Source organism: Malaclemys terrapin, chromosome 8 (assembly GCF_027887155.1).
Source record: "Malaclemys terrapin pileata isolate rMalTer1 chromosome 8, rMalTer1.hap1, whole genome shotgun sequence".
Classification (NCBI taxonomy): Eukaryota; Metazoa; Chordata; order Testudines; family Emydidae; genus Malaclemys; species Malaclemys terrapin.
In genome coordinates, this window is record NC_071512.1 from 97,055,050 (window position 1) to 97,069,624 (window position 14,575).

The 14,575-nt window shown below is 43.3% G+C and overlaps 2 long non-coding RNA genes across 2 annotated transcripts in view; one reads left to right on the forward strand and one right to left on the reverse strand.

Moving 5' to 3' along the window:
• Positions 1-14,575, reverse strand: part of LOC128841473 (uncharacterized) — a 152,130-nt gene that overhangs the window by 95,204 nt on the left and 42,351 nt on the right. The gene's annotated exons all lie outside the window — the stretch shown is intronic.
• LOC128841471 (uncharacterized) lies at positions 11,650-13,591 on the forward strand. Its single transcript, XR_008445846.1, has 2 exons — positions 11,650-11,790; positions 13,253-13,591. It is a non-coding gene; the product is annotated as an uncharacterized LOC128841471 (long non-coding RNA).

Here is a 14,575-nt window from a genome sequence, read left to right on the forward strand (position 1 = left end):
TTACAGTCTTCAAAAACCCAGAGTGAGCTGGCAAGAGAAGCAGCATTGCTCAACCCTCCATTTTACTTATTAAAGTCCCTACACTTCAACTATGGAAAAACGATATATAAGCACGACACATTGTAGCGGCTTTGACAGAGTTAAGTCAAGTGGTCTGACCACGCTAGCAGCAGCTAGGAATCCCTGAGTTCAAACCTTGCTGGCTACAACACTGACTTCTTCTGCAGCCTTGCAAAAATCATGTGCGTGCCTCAGTTTCCTCATCTATAAAATGGGGCACTACGGCAGGCACTTACAAAGGTGGCCCTTCAAATACAAACAAATTCCATTCCATGCTATTGACTTTTGCGTGGTATTTCCATGTCCCCCACACTATGGTATTTGTATTGTGCCTCAGTCAATGCTTACTTTTTAATGGTGCCCAGTGCACCTACCTCACAGGGATGTTGTGAGGATTCATTAGTTCATGTTTGTAAAGGACTTGAAGATGAAAAGTGCTAAGACATTATTATTCGTTTTACCAATTTCTGCACATATGGATTTTTTTTGTAAATAGTTTGATTTTTTTGGCTGCTAGTCAGGGTCAAAGCAGCTTTACTTGTTATTGTAACTAAAAAAAACCAAAAACCACTATTTACTTCAGTCACCTATTAAATTACAGTTAGCTTGTGATCATAGTTAGATTTTTGTTTGGTACAGACTATGCTGAAATCTTTACTCTTGTAACTTATTCAGTTACTATACAGTTATCGGCTCTGATCTATTTCTGCTTTGTAAATGCTTATGATCCGATGGCTAAGAATTTTGATGAATGGTTTCCGCAATGCAGATTCATTCCTGGCATGCTCTTTTTCCTTCTTTCACACAACAAAGGAAACGAGGATGGCACTGGGTTTGATAGCTCACAAGTATTTTGGAATCACAATTAGTGTCTAATCAACTTCCATTAATGTCAGTGGGAGTTGGGGCAGGTTGATGGTTGTTATTAATACGATTTATGATTTGTGTAATCACAGTGCCTACAAAAAGACAGTCCCTGCCCCAATGAGCTTACAATCCAATGGTGAATACATAAGTATTTCATTTTAATGTTGTGTTGTTCCATTACTTTGTAATTACATTTACTATAGAAGATACTGAAGCAATTACCATATCAATCCATTGAAAATACATAGACAGATGTAGTATTCTGTTAATTTATACATTATGTGGCAAATTGCCAGCACTACTATGATGGGTCTCGTGCTTTCTCTTCTTGGGGGGGAGGGGTTCAGGGCGCCATTTCTTGCCCATGAACTGGAATATTAACTGCCCCACTAGTGTCCTAAAGGAGGGGAGTGGTGAGGGTTAGGGTTAGGCCCGCCCTCTACTCCGGGTCCCAGCCCAGGGGCCCTAGGGACAGTGGTAAACCACTTGAACTAGCGGTTCCTTCCCCTGGGCTACTTCCCTCTCCTGCCCTTCAGCTTGTGGGGGGCTTCCTGCCCTTCCTCTGCACAAGCCAGGTGACCCTTTACCTAGGGTCTTGGTCTTCTTAGCCCACCACAGCACTTCTCCAAACTTTCCTATGCTTCCCTCCAAACTGCTCTTTGCTCCAACACCAATCCTCTCTGCTCCAACTCCTTCCCCTGTCTGACTTCAGGTGCTCTAATTGGCTTCAGGTGCTCTAATTAATCTATAGCAAACTTTCTTCCCTCTACAGGGAATAAGGCTCCCTTCTAACCCTCTCCTGCTGCCCTCTGGCCATGCTGTATCACAATTATTATAATGTATAATAATATTAATAATTTATAATTAATTTTTCACCAAATATAGGAGATATCTAGACTCTAAGAAAATTAAATCAAGTGGTAGAGTCACAAACAGGAGACAAAAATAAAATAAACTAAAAACATCTCCAGAATTGTGTTAAATCTTAGAGGAATTCATCAAATTCATACATCATATATTTCTATTTCATGGAATTTACTTTAGTGAGAGACAAGGAGCGTATCTTCAGGGAAGGCCACCAGAAAGTTTATATTTAAACACAGAGTAGCTAAACCCTATTGGGTTTCTATAGGTAAGAGGTGAACTGTGTCAGGCACCCAAACCCCCACTAAAGGCTCTCCTTTTCCATCTCAGCATGGTTTTATGAATAGACTGCTCACTTAGGACTCTGAAGATCTAGGATCTATTCCCAGCTCAACCACTGGCCTGCTTGGGTAAGTATCTGTGCCTCAGTTTCCCCACCTGTAAAATGGAGATAAATTACATTCATCTTCTCTATAAAGCACTTTGAGATCAACTGATGAAAAGTGCTACAGTAAGAACTGCCTATTATCTCTTTGCAGGGGAGTAGTTTATGCAGAGTACCACTTACTCATGGTTACAGCAATTTAAGAAGGTGGGGTTTATTACACAGAAACTGGTAGCTCCCTCACATTCAATTTTCCCAGCCCTTTTTAGACTACCATGTTTCCCTTTTTTGGTTTGTGGTATATAGGACACCCATGAAAGGGTTAATTGGCTCACAAATTGTTATGCATCCAGGTATACTGATCAAGCAATGAATGTACTATGTTAATATCATCTACTGTCTTATATTTTCTTAGTTCATTTTATAACACCTCAATATCCAGCTGTAAATAGATTTTCTTGGGGAGCTTAAACTACCATCTTTGCTTCTACTCAGTTCAGTCCTTTGAAGGCCCTCAAAACTTCCTAAGAACAAAAAGAAAACGTTGCTCTTTCCCTGCAAGTGAACTTGACTGTAGTTACTCCACTGAATTCAGATTTTTTAAAAAATATTTCTCCTTCATGCTTTTTATTTAATCTTACTCCAATCCAGTAGGGAAACAGTTTCAGTCAGGAATGAAAAGATTCAGAGTTTCATCTCCTATTCCTTTCACCTGCTTTGTTGCTGTCTTTACTGAGCTGTCTATGCTTTAGTCTGATTGCTGGAACCTGGCTCATTTTTCTCACGTGACTCATATAGATTCAAAGGCAGCAAAAAGGGAATCTGGGCATGTTAAAACACAGGTTTTCAAATGAAGAGAAAAACAATTGCCCTCAAACTCAGGGCACAAGAGGTTTGATCCTAAAGTATACACGTATAAGAAAAACCCTATAAACAACCAGCTCTTGTTTGGAACAGAGACCAACCAAGCAGCCAACCCCACCCCAGCGAAGATATAACCTCAGCTGGCACTTAGAGCAGGGCTTTATACCCTCTGAGACTCCCACAGTGCTTTGCAGCAGAGGCAGCACAAACAATAAAGGACCTCCTCCCCCAGTTCTGCTTTAAAAAGAAGCCTGTTCCTTTTCAATATTCCAATAGAACCATTCTCTCCACACTCCCAATAACAGGGGAAAGTAAGAAGAAAGAAAGGGTGCAGGGGAATGGGACTCTGCCATCACACCCCTGAGTCAGCAATTTCCTCCCTCTCTCCCCAGGCTGCAGCAGGCTCTTCAGGTATGCGGCATCCTGTAGTGAAATTCTAATGGGGAAGCGAGTTTCACCTGGGGCCTGCAGGGCTCTGGCTGCTTTGCCAGGGCTCCCCTTGAAATAAAAGGCCTGTATTTTACTACAGGGGGAAACTAGTGGAGAGGAGGGTTGTTTTCACTGACAAGCTAACTATGCCAAATCCACCTTTCTATGGCTACATTTCACAATGCATTGCAAGGAGTGGGAAACAGGTAAATTAACCTTTTTTAACTCTCATCTGTGTCTCTTTAGTGGCATAGCTTGAACCACTCCAAGACTAAGAGAATTCAATGCCCCCCCCCCCCCCCCCCACTCACACACATCTGTTGTTATATTTGAAGGGGATGCTGTTTCTAGCACGTAGGAGGTCTGAACTGAAATCCTGTCGCTGGGTTTGTCTCTGTGGTACTGTACATAGGTCAAGATGTTGGAGGAATTTAAGCCAATACTGCATATACAATGTGAGCCAATACCTTACAGCTACATTTTCATATAAAGCCCAGCCCAGCCTTCTCCTTTTTGGGTGAGTCAGATGCTGACTTTTATTTTATTTTTTCCACCTGCCATGAAGGGTAAGTGCTAATTCTTGCACCTGTAATTCACAACCAGTGCAAAAAGGGTGGGTGCCGTTGCACCAGCAGAAGGCTGGGCTCTTGAGAATTTAAGCCTGTACCTTGACTGAGACCCCCTGTCAGATCAAGTAGCTTTTGCGGCAGTCAATCCAAAAATTGCACATACTAAAATCTTTTATGAGAGCAACAGCTTCCTTATGTGATCCAAAGTGACAAACACACATGAGGGTTTTGTAGTCTCCTCTGCCACAAACCTTTCAAGGCAGGGTAACTTCAGGGATATCCTGTTTTTATAGGCAAAATGTCGACTATAATAGGAAAACAATTGTCTCATTCTTCAGACCATCCCTAAAAATCACCAAAAAAAGGCTTAGTCAAGTTTCCACAGGCTGGAGCTTTTCAGACTTTTCCAGTGAGGTGATTTCTTTAATCAAAGCAGCTCTTAGGCCACCAGCTGCTAAAGCACTTGTCAAAAGGACCAAGCTGATTCTCACGTATGTCAATGTAGGTCACCCTTAAAAGACTCTAACTGGTTAACAAGGATAGATCCACGGCAGTAGAGTTCTGAGTATTATGGACCAAAGCTAGCCCATGCTTATGTTGGGGTAGAGACACCATTGACTTCAATGGAGCTACCCTGTATTAACCTTTGTATAAGCAGGGCAGGAATTGACCCTGTGAGCATATTATTATTTATATTGCAGTAATGACTACAGATCCGGGTCCCAGTGTGGTAGACACTATACAACCATAACAAACAGATGATCCCTGTTGCAATCTATGAACATGTGTACGGTTGTTAAGCTTTTGAGCCATATGATAGTCTCCACTGTGGCCAATATCTGCTGAGAGCAGCCAGTTCAGAAAGTCAAGCATGATGTTTATAAAATTAAAAGAACTGGCACAAATAGTTTGCTATCATCAGTAATGGCAAAGCAAAAATGCAAACTGGTATGCATGCACCTTGGGAAAACAAATGCTACTCCGTTCTTTGGAATTAAGCATTGCTTTTTTTCCGGGATCATATCCATCAAAATCTGATCTGTGTAAACACTGGAAACCTCATTTTCTCTGAATCTGTTGAGTTATTTAAATTGTTATATAGAAGCTGTTTTATGTACAGAAAATGGGCCTGTTTATGTAGGACATGTATACACACTTGCCTCGAGGCAAGAGGTAAGTTGTGAGGAAGGAGAGGTGGAAGCGGTGGTGCTCTATTCAAACTGCTCCCCCAATCCCAGAAGAGCTGGATGTTTCTGCTAAAATGATTGGATTGAAGTAGCTATCATTTTGAAATGTAAATTGGCATCATTACGCTTTAGAGTTAACACTCCGTTGAGTTGAATTGGGGCAGTTCTCACTTCTCTTGGCACATCTGGGTGCAGAGATGTGTAATGAATCACACTTCCCTGAGTCATAGATTCACAGATTTTAAGGCTAACAAGGATCATTATCGTCATCTAGTCTGACCTCCTACTTAGCAGAGGCCAAAGAGCTATAACTTTTGCATTAAACCCATAAATTCTGTTTACGCTATAGCATATCTTTGAGAAAGACATCCAATTTTGATTTAAAGGCTGCAGGGGATGGAGTAACCACCACTAGGTGCCTAGGTAAGTTCCAATGGTTAACTTCACTGTTAAACATTTTTACCCTATGGCTACACTGAAATCCAGCTTCCAACCGCTGGGTTTCATTTCACATTTTTCGGCTAGATTAAAGAACCATTTACTATCAGAAATCTCTTCTTCATGTAAGGACTTGTCGTCTGTGATCAAGTCACATCTTAACCTGGTCCTCATGCTTTAGGCATTCACCCTGAGGAAGGGCAGGCAGCACTGTAGCTGGAGACAATACTGGGTTGGACAAGTTCTGATGCATTGAACAGCCTGTTGCATATTTAAGCCTAGTGTATATTTATACAATACAATTAAAATATTTTTGCACACAGACGACAAAAGCTAGAAAATTATCATTAACACTCAAGTTACCCTCAAAATGTTTTCTTATTTTATGTTTTCACATGGACACCCAGTTAAATTATATACCAGTGCAATATTATGATACAAACCTGTAAGGTTCAGCTGCTGGTGAAGATTTCACCCTGAAATCACTTTTCACAACATAATGCCCACTGAGATTACTTTCCTAAATCCCTATCTGTAAAAACCAGAGGAATAACTATTTCTGTTCAGTGTGCAAAATAATTGATTGACACTTATGGATCAACTTTACCATTTGCATACAGTTCAAATGATCATGAGCACTGGATTGGAACAAGTCCTACTGTATTTCATTCTATAATTGTTGGAGCCCAAGATTAAAACTGGTAATGATATTTTAGCCAACTCCTTTCTGATCTATCCAGGTCCTGCAGACTGACAGTTAGAGCTGCACAGAAAGGCTACTTCAATTTAGCTTCACAGTTAACATCTTCAGTCTCCAAACTGCACTGAGCAAGTCTAGGGTGTGCACGTATGTACATGAGATATTACTTGATTAAAATATCATAGAATATCAGGGTTGAAAGGCACCTCAGGAGGTATCTAGTCCAATCCCCTGCTCAAAGCAGGACCAATCCCCAACTAAATCCGGTCATGTAGATCATTGTTGCTACCACTGTTATATAATTGCAACAAATCTTGTACAAAGTATAAGGTGTCTATAGAAAGGTTATGATTTGCTGAATATGTTTATGCTATTTGTATGCATGTATCATTTTTGTATTTAAAGTTATAAGTGCAGTAACTCCTCACTTAAAGTAGTAGTAATGTTCCTGAAAAATGCAACTTTAAGTGAAACGATGTTAAACGAATCCAATTTTCTCATAAGATTTAATGTAAATGCGGGGAGTTAGGTTCCAAGGAAATTTTTTGGGGGCAGACAAAAGGCATTATACACTGTACAGTACTGTACTGTACTGTGGTTGGGAAGTGCCCCTGGCTTACCCCACACAGGCACAGCCCGCTGCAGGCAAGGACGCTAGGAAGCACCTTCGCAGCAGCAGTGGCAGCTTCCCCGGAGAAGAACAGGCAGTGACTTTGCCGGGGGATGCTCCAGGCCTGCCTCTTCCCATCCCCACTCCACTCCACTCCAGCCCCACCTCTTCACACCCCCACTCCACCTCCTCTCCAGAGCATGACGCATCCCCGCTCCTTCCTCCCCTCATCCTGAAAGTCCTAAGTGCCGTCAAACAGCTGTTTGGCAGCGCTTAGGACTTTGTGGGAGGGAGGGGGAGGAGTGGAGACATGGAGCTTCCCTGCTCCTCCCCTCCATCCCAGCGCTTCACGCTTAGGACTTTCTGGGAGGGAGGGGGAGGAGCGCAGATGCAGCACTTCCCCTCTCCTCCCCCTCCCTCCCAGAAAGTCCTAAGCACCGCCAAACAGCTGTTTGGCAGTGGGGAAAGCGCTGGGAGGGAAGGGGAGAGGCAGAGATGAGGAACTTGTCCAATGTTCCCTTGTAAAGTCGCTGCTCTTCCACAGAATCTTACAAGCAGTGGACAGAGCAGGCAGCCGAACGACGTTATAAGGGAGCATTGCACAACTTTAAACGAGCATATTCCCTAACTGTACAGTGACATAACTTTGAAACAATGTTAAGTGGGAGGACATTAAGTGAGGAGTTACTGTATTGGCTCTATACCTGCATTTCAAATGTTTGCTCAGGTAGAAACACCAACAAGGTGTTTAGCCAGCACATTGTGAAGGAACTATTCAAGTTAAATGGCCCATCAAAGAACACTTGACACTTAATGGATTTTCCTGTGAATGTTCTAACTGGAATATGAGGGATGGCCTCTACTATGACTAAGCGAATCATGTATGGACATGTGACTTGTCCATGTGACTCCAAACACCATCTTGTTCCCTGTAATTTTCCACAGTGAGAACAATGGGTTTCCTTTCACTTGGCACAAATTATAAAAGGCCCTGGAAACATCTCAATTTTGTCTCTTTCCTACTCAAATCTCTGGACTATGAACTTATACTAATGGGAGCATTCTAACCAAGGGACTGAGGACCTGCCAATGATTTGGAAGTAACCAGAGACTTAACAAGCTGGCAGTTTATTCCATAACTGCTACAAGCCCAATTCAAGAACTTTGTAATTATTGTATGTATTTGATTCCTTTAACCACTTTTAACTCTCACATTTCTTTCTTTCTTTTTTATAATCCTTTAGCTATTATATACTGAAGTATTAGCAACAGCATGATTATTGGGTAAGATCTGAGTTATATATTGACCTGGGTGTGTGACTGGTCCTTTGGGATCAGAAGAACCCTTTTGTCTGATGAAATTGGTTTTAAATGACCACTCATCATTAAGTCTAGAGTTTGGGTGTTGAATCCAGTAATGGAATACCTGAGGAGGCTGCATTTCTAACTTCTTGTTAGCCAGTGCGGCGAGACAGAAGTTTACGTTTGTTGCTGGTTTGGTATATCTCATGGAAGAATAACCACCAGTTTTGGGGTGTGTCTGCCCTATTTCTCAGCAGTTTGTCCTGAATTTGGTATTCTCAGTTGTGATCCACTGAGGATGGTGACAGTACATTTCTCTATTTGTGGCCTCATCTAAAGGCTCCATACACCATGCCCATGTATTTGGCCTTTGCACAGAGCTGGAAGATTTGGCTGGAAGATGGGAAAAGAGATATTGGGCTTGAATCAGTCATGCTGGCATGGGGTTGCCACAGGTACCCCTCTGCACTAAGTGGGGGCGTCTTGCACCCTGGGAGGAACTCATGCCCAGAAAAGGCCAAGCAGTGTTTGTGCTGCCACTGGAGTCGAGTGGGAAATGGTTTTCCCATCCCACAAAAATTGTCAAGCCATCGAAACATTTTTCCATCCCCAAATGGGATGAAAAGTCTGGAAAAAATATCTGGGTCAATCGAAACATTTCCGTTTCAGACTTTTGAAACATTTCATTTAGATTTCAACCATTTGAAAAATAACGGCAAGCTCTCATGAGCTTAATGGTGAAACAAAAAGTTGTTTTGAACTGGAAATGCAGATTTTTTTTGTTTAGAAAATGTAAAGCTTTGACCATTTTAAAATTATTGACAAAATTTGTTCAAGTTGAAAAATTCATTGAAACCGACCCTTCCCTGTGAAAACGTCCAGTTTTGATGAATCAGCATTTTCCAATGAAAAATTCCCAGCTGGAGTTGACTGCCACCATGTTGGGGAATGCTCTAGTTAGGGAAGGGTAACTTTAAGTGGTGTCCAAACTTTTGTGAAGCCAACCTATAGCTGCCTCTCTCCAGCCAGTGATACCCAGTTTGGGGGCTGTGAATAGAATTATGGGCATCTTCTACCGCTACAAACCTGCTGTGCAGACATTCCTCTACCAGTGGCCCCAGAAGCTTGGCTATTCCAATGGGAGACTGTCTCACTTAAATCTGAATCAAGCCCATTGACTGGAGACCGTCCTCAGTGGATCACAATTGAGAATACCAAATTCAGGACAAACTGCTGAGAAATAGGGCAGACACACCCCAAAACTGGTGGTTATTCTTCCATTAGATATACCAAACCAGCAACAAAAGTAAACTTCTGTCTCGCCGCACTGGCTAACAAGAAGTTAGAAATGCAGCATCCTCAGGTATTCCATTACTGGAATGTTCAACAGAACATGCACTTCCCCAATCGTGCATGCTATCAGTGATTCGCAAATAACCCCCAAAGGGCCAACAACAATCAGCATTGTTATGTGCAGTTCTGGGAAGCACAGGCCTCCGCTTTTGGAAATATCTTACCACAGTCGAAATACCATTCAAATGTTGCAAGCAATAAACTGTAACGGGAAACAGATGCCTGTATATCTTAGATTAGAATCTACGTTCAGTTTTCCTAGATCATTTTATCTGGCTCACATAAAGCTCAGATGATGAATGGATTTTCTATGGGGCCTTATAGCAATGCGACTGCTTCAAACCGACAACCTGATACACAGGTGCTGCAAACGGGGTGACAAAGAGAAGAAACAGAAGCTTGTAAATGGAAGCTTGCAATTTAGATTGTGACTCGGGTGAAATGTTGTGCATGGGGGAGTGCACACATTGCATCATGGTTGTTCACAATATGCCTGTGTAAAACCCTGGAAGAGTCAGCTCATCTTCAGGGACTGAACCCAGGGCGTCTGGATGAAAGCAACCACTGCTTGGGTTGAAGAACCAGGTCCACTAACAAAGACAGAAGGAGTCGCATCAGCTTTCCTATGTGGTGTAGCCACTAGAGGGGGACAAAGCAGCAGCTCGGGTTATGCTTGAGCGCATACTCCAGCTGCGGCAGAGAGTTGGGGTGAGGGTGAGCCTTAGCCCCACCTCTTCCCTGCACCTTCACACCCTTTCTGGGGTTGTTTGCACCCTTGGGAGGGAGTTTGCAGCTGAGCCTGTTTCTTGCAGGAGGGGCCTTAGGGGGGGAAGCGCTCTTTGCATCCTCCCCTCACCACTACACATCTATCCAGGGATTGAGCACAATTGTGCCCATACTGCTGACTTCCACTTCCCACCTCCCCATGATTATCCCCAGGCGATGTAACCAGGCCTAGTGTCACATTACAGGCATCCTGCCTCAGTTTCCCCTCCTGGACTGTTCAAATAAACTACACTTCAAGCTTTTTCTTGGTCAAAAAATTCCCATAGTTGGGGACTGTGTTTATTATAAAATAAATGGTAAATAGAACTCACAACCCCAAAACAAAGTCCATTCATAAGTCCATACCACTCAAGGTTTCTCTTCGTCCTCCCAGAGGGCTTTGCAGTGTCTCCCCTGCTTGGACAGGGTCTGTCCAGGCCTCCCTATCTGGAGAGCTTTTCTTAGTCTCTGCAGACTTTACAGCACCTTCCTGAGTTTCCCCCCTTCACTACGACTTCCTCTCTGGTGGGTCTCATGCTTTAATCAGGATTCACTTACTCCAGCCTGTGGGTTAAACCAGCCTGTTACAGGTGACACCCAGGGAAAATGGAAACAGACAAAGGGAGCCGTCGATAATTATATGCAGCAAGAAGAATGATGGGGAAGAAAGCAGGGATTTTTTGTATTATTTCCTAGCCATAGCATTTTGGCAAAATAAATCTCATCGGTTCCCTGTATGAGCATTGTAAGCTGAGATTATGTAATATGTACAGTCATATTAATGCAATCAATCAGCGTCAGTGAGCGGAGACGTGGGAGACGACTATACACACGAGGGAAAAGTGGGGGGTGGGGTGGGGAAGAAAGGACAAAGGGGTCCCTGTGAAGGCTGGGGAGGGATGCCAAATATTTTCACTGCTTTCCAAACTAATATGCTGCAAAAAACATAATCGGCTTTGGCCCAGTTCATTAAAAATAATTAACTTCACTGTTCAGTGACTTTCCCACAGCTTCAAGATGCCCAGTGGTGCCCAGGCTTCTAAAAAACCACCCCGCTCCCTGCATGAGAAGGGTGAGATTGTCACACCGCCTTGCCCCTACTCATTCCCAAATGATGTAAAAGAACCGTGAGTCAGGGCTCAGGTTACTGAGAACGGCAACAATAGAATGTACCCAGCGTCAGTACTAAATTGTGAGGTGTTTGCCGCTTCACCGAACACTCACAATGAAACTCCAGCGGCTGCAAAGAAGCAGTTCTTCCGTAAGGGCACGGCTCCAGCTGCCGTCACATGAGCGCCTTTGCAATCCCCAAATAGCTACTTCTAGTTATGATTATTGCTTAGCACAAATGCTAGTTGAGAAGATCAAACAACTCAGAGTGGGGCCTGTCTCCAGGGGTAAGTCCTGCCCTCTCCCCTTACCCCCATGGATGGAGGAGTCTCTTGCAGTGTGGAATTGGTGCTGTTTCGTTGTGCAGTGGCGGAGGCAGGATTTGTAACCAGCCCCTGCAAGGCTTGGAGACCACCTCTGCAGGGTTCCCTGTATGCAGCTGCACTGGGAGTATTTGGGAATTGGTCAGGAGCTGGCCAAGGGAGGAGCAGGGGTGGTATTTGGGATTGAATGCTGCATGAAACCTTTGGTCCTTCCCTACCACAATGTATTTTCTAAAGCAACCTTGCATTGTATCTATGGAAGGCATGCTGGAGACGTTGCCAGACTATAGCTAAGAGTAGGCCTTTGTTAAAATTCACTGTTGGTGTCAGGATCCTGGTTCGTTGTTTGGCTCCCTACATGGCTGGGCCAGTCACGAGGTTCAGATCTAGTGCTGAACCTCCTCAGAGTTTGAGGATGTGGGGATCTGGGCTCAACTGTTGCTATTTCTGATGGGCGGTCATTAGTAGGAAGATTGGGTGAATCCGTTCAGATAAAAGAACCAACCCCAATGTTCTTCAAAACCTTTTGTAGGGATCAAAGGAGTTGAATTAATTTACTAGTTTTTTCTTTCTTTTGAAATGTTTATGTGATTTTTTTTTTCCACTTTTGGGTTTTGGACAGGGTAAGAAGTGGTGGTTCTGAAATGCCAGGAGAAATCCTGACTCTTACAAATTCACTGGCCCACTAGAAGCCTGTCCCAATGAGATTTCTAGCCCAGTTTAGCTAACCCATAAAGTTTGGATCAGCTCCAGGAAAGCATCTGCTCACTGGGGTGATGGTCTGAATTGAACCTTAAGGCTTCTGGGATTTACCCATCACTACCATTTAAAAACCCAATCCTGCATCAGCCTTACTCATGTGACTAGTCATTTGAAAAAGCCTCATTGACCTAGATGGAACACTTGCACGACTAATAACTATTCCAGTAATTACAGGGTTGCAGGATCAGGACTTAGAATTATGCAAGCCAACGTATAGGTGGGTAAAGGCTTAGACCGTGGTGCCATGACCTGGTGAGGTCTTGTTCACAAAGCAGCTAGCAGCCCCAAGGGTGATGAACAGAAGTGATAGGAATGCTTTACACATAAAGAGGAGATCAGACACAGTTTGGATTTAATCAGTGTTGTAAAAAGCTGTGGGAAGAAAAATGCTTTCTTCTTGCCATTTGAGTTTCAAATATTTTTACCCAAAAGCAAAAGTTAAGCAAATAACAGAAATTCATTTAGGTCAGAGTAAAAGTGTATGAATTCAAGATGGACATTCTGCACTGACCCACCCCATAAAGGCATCAAAACCAGTCATGTAACGGGACATTGATAGCAGGGTATGAGATGCTCATCAGCCTATTAGAAACACCTTTGCTTATGTGCACAGGGATTGACAAAGATAAGAGCATTAAATGTAGATCTTCTGGCCTCCATACAGATGCAGAGAAGAGGACAGACTAGACACCACCTTTAACCCTGAGTAGCAAAATCTTGGAAACAGCTGTTGGCACAGACCTGCGTAAGAAACACGTGTTTTCCCTGGAGAATAATAATTTGTGGGAGGTGGTGTGTGTTTTCCAAGGACCGACCTCCCCTGTCAGCTAGTTTGCCAAGGAGAGCCAGTCATCAGCAGCATTCTCTTTGGAAAGACAGTCCAATCAGTATAAAGGTGATGATTGTTTCAGGCTCCTTTCCATCCAAGGGCATGGCTCTTGGGGAAAGCCTGACATCAAACTCAGCTCTTGTCAGAAGAATAAAAGGGACTTTCTGAGTCCAAGTTCTGTGATCTTTTGACCCATCCTGGGCCATCTGCATTTTCCACATTGGGGGTGGGGTATGGTGTTATGGGTCTGATTCCCACTGGTGTGTATAGGAATTCCTAGACTAAGGCCCCTGTGTGCAGACGGGAGAACAGACTGCTCAGGCCACAACCACAACCACTAAGCACTGCAGTTAACCCTAGTCTCTTGTGGCACAGGGCCTTCAAACTCTTATTGGATCCCAGCGAGCTCTTCCTGTTAAACTTCATGAGAGGCCTTTGAGCCCCTTTGTGTTCTCTGAGGGGCTACCCTGTTTTGCAGGGAACCCTGATTTAAAGTATTTAGGGTGAAGTCACTGACTTCAGTGGACTCAGGTTCTGAGCCATTCATTTTTCATTGTCATGGGAAGCACATCGCCTTTGCTTTGATACCTGGACAAAACTTTTTCTCTTCAATGGCAAACTGACCAATAATGAATATTTGATACTAACCTGACCAAGGCCTGTGGAGCATGGTATCTTTTGTTTTTTTTTTTGGGGGGGGGGGGGGGAAAGGAAGAGCCAATTGCTTCCTGATTACTTTTATAATAGTCTCTGAGCAGCTTTCCCTGTTGGTTGCACTGAGGCAAAAGTGATGCAATGCCCTGCGGCTATTCTGATCCATTATTGTGACGTTTTAATGATCCATTTTCACCACAAGAAAATGCAGTATGCAGATGAAGTGACTGAAAAAAAGGCACATTGCAAACTTAATATACACTCTGACAAATGGTTCCGTTTATTGTTGCTGTTATTATTTAATACAGCACCACAGTTCTGCACAATGCTTTATTGATGAAATGCAGGTGAAGGGCCAAATCTAGTGCTAATTTACATCTTGTGCAATTCCACTGAAATCAACAACGTTAGTCTGAATTTACACAGGTGTAATCTAGAGGTGAAGGTACTCTTCTGGTTAAGGCCTGGGACTGGGGTTCAGGGAGAGAGGGCGTCAGCTGCTGC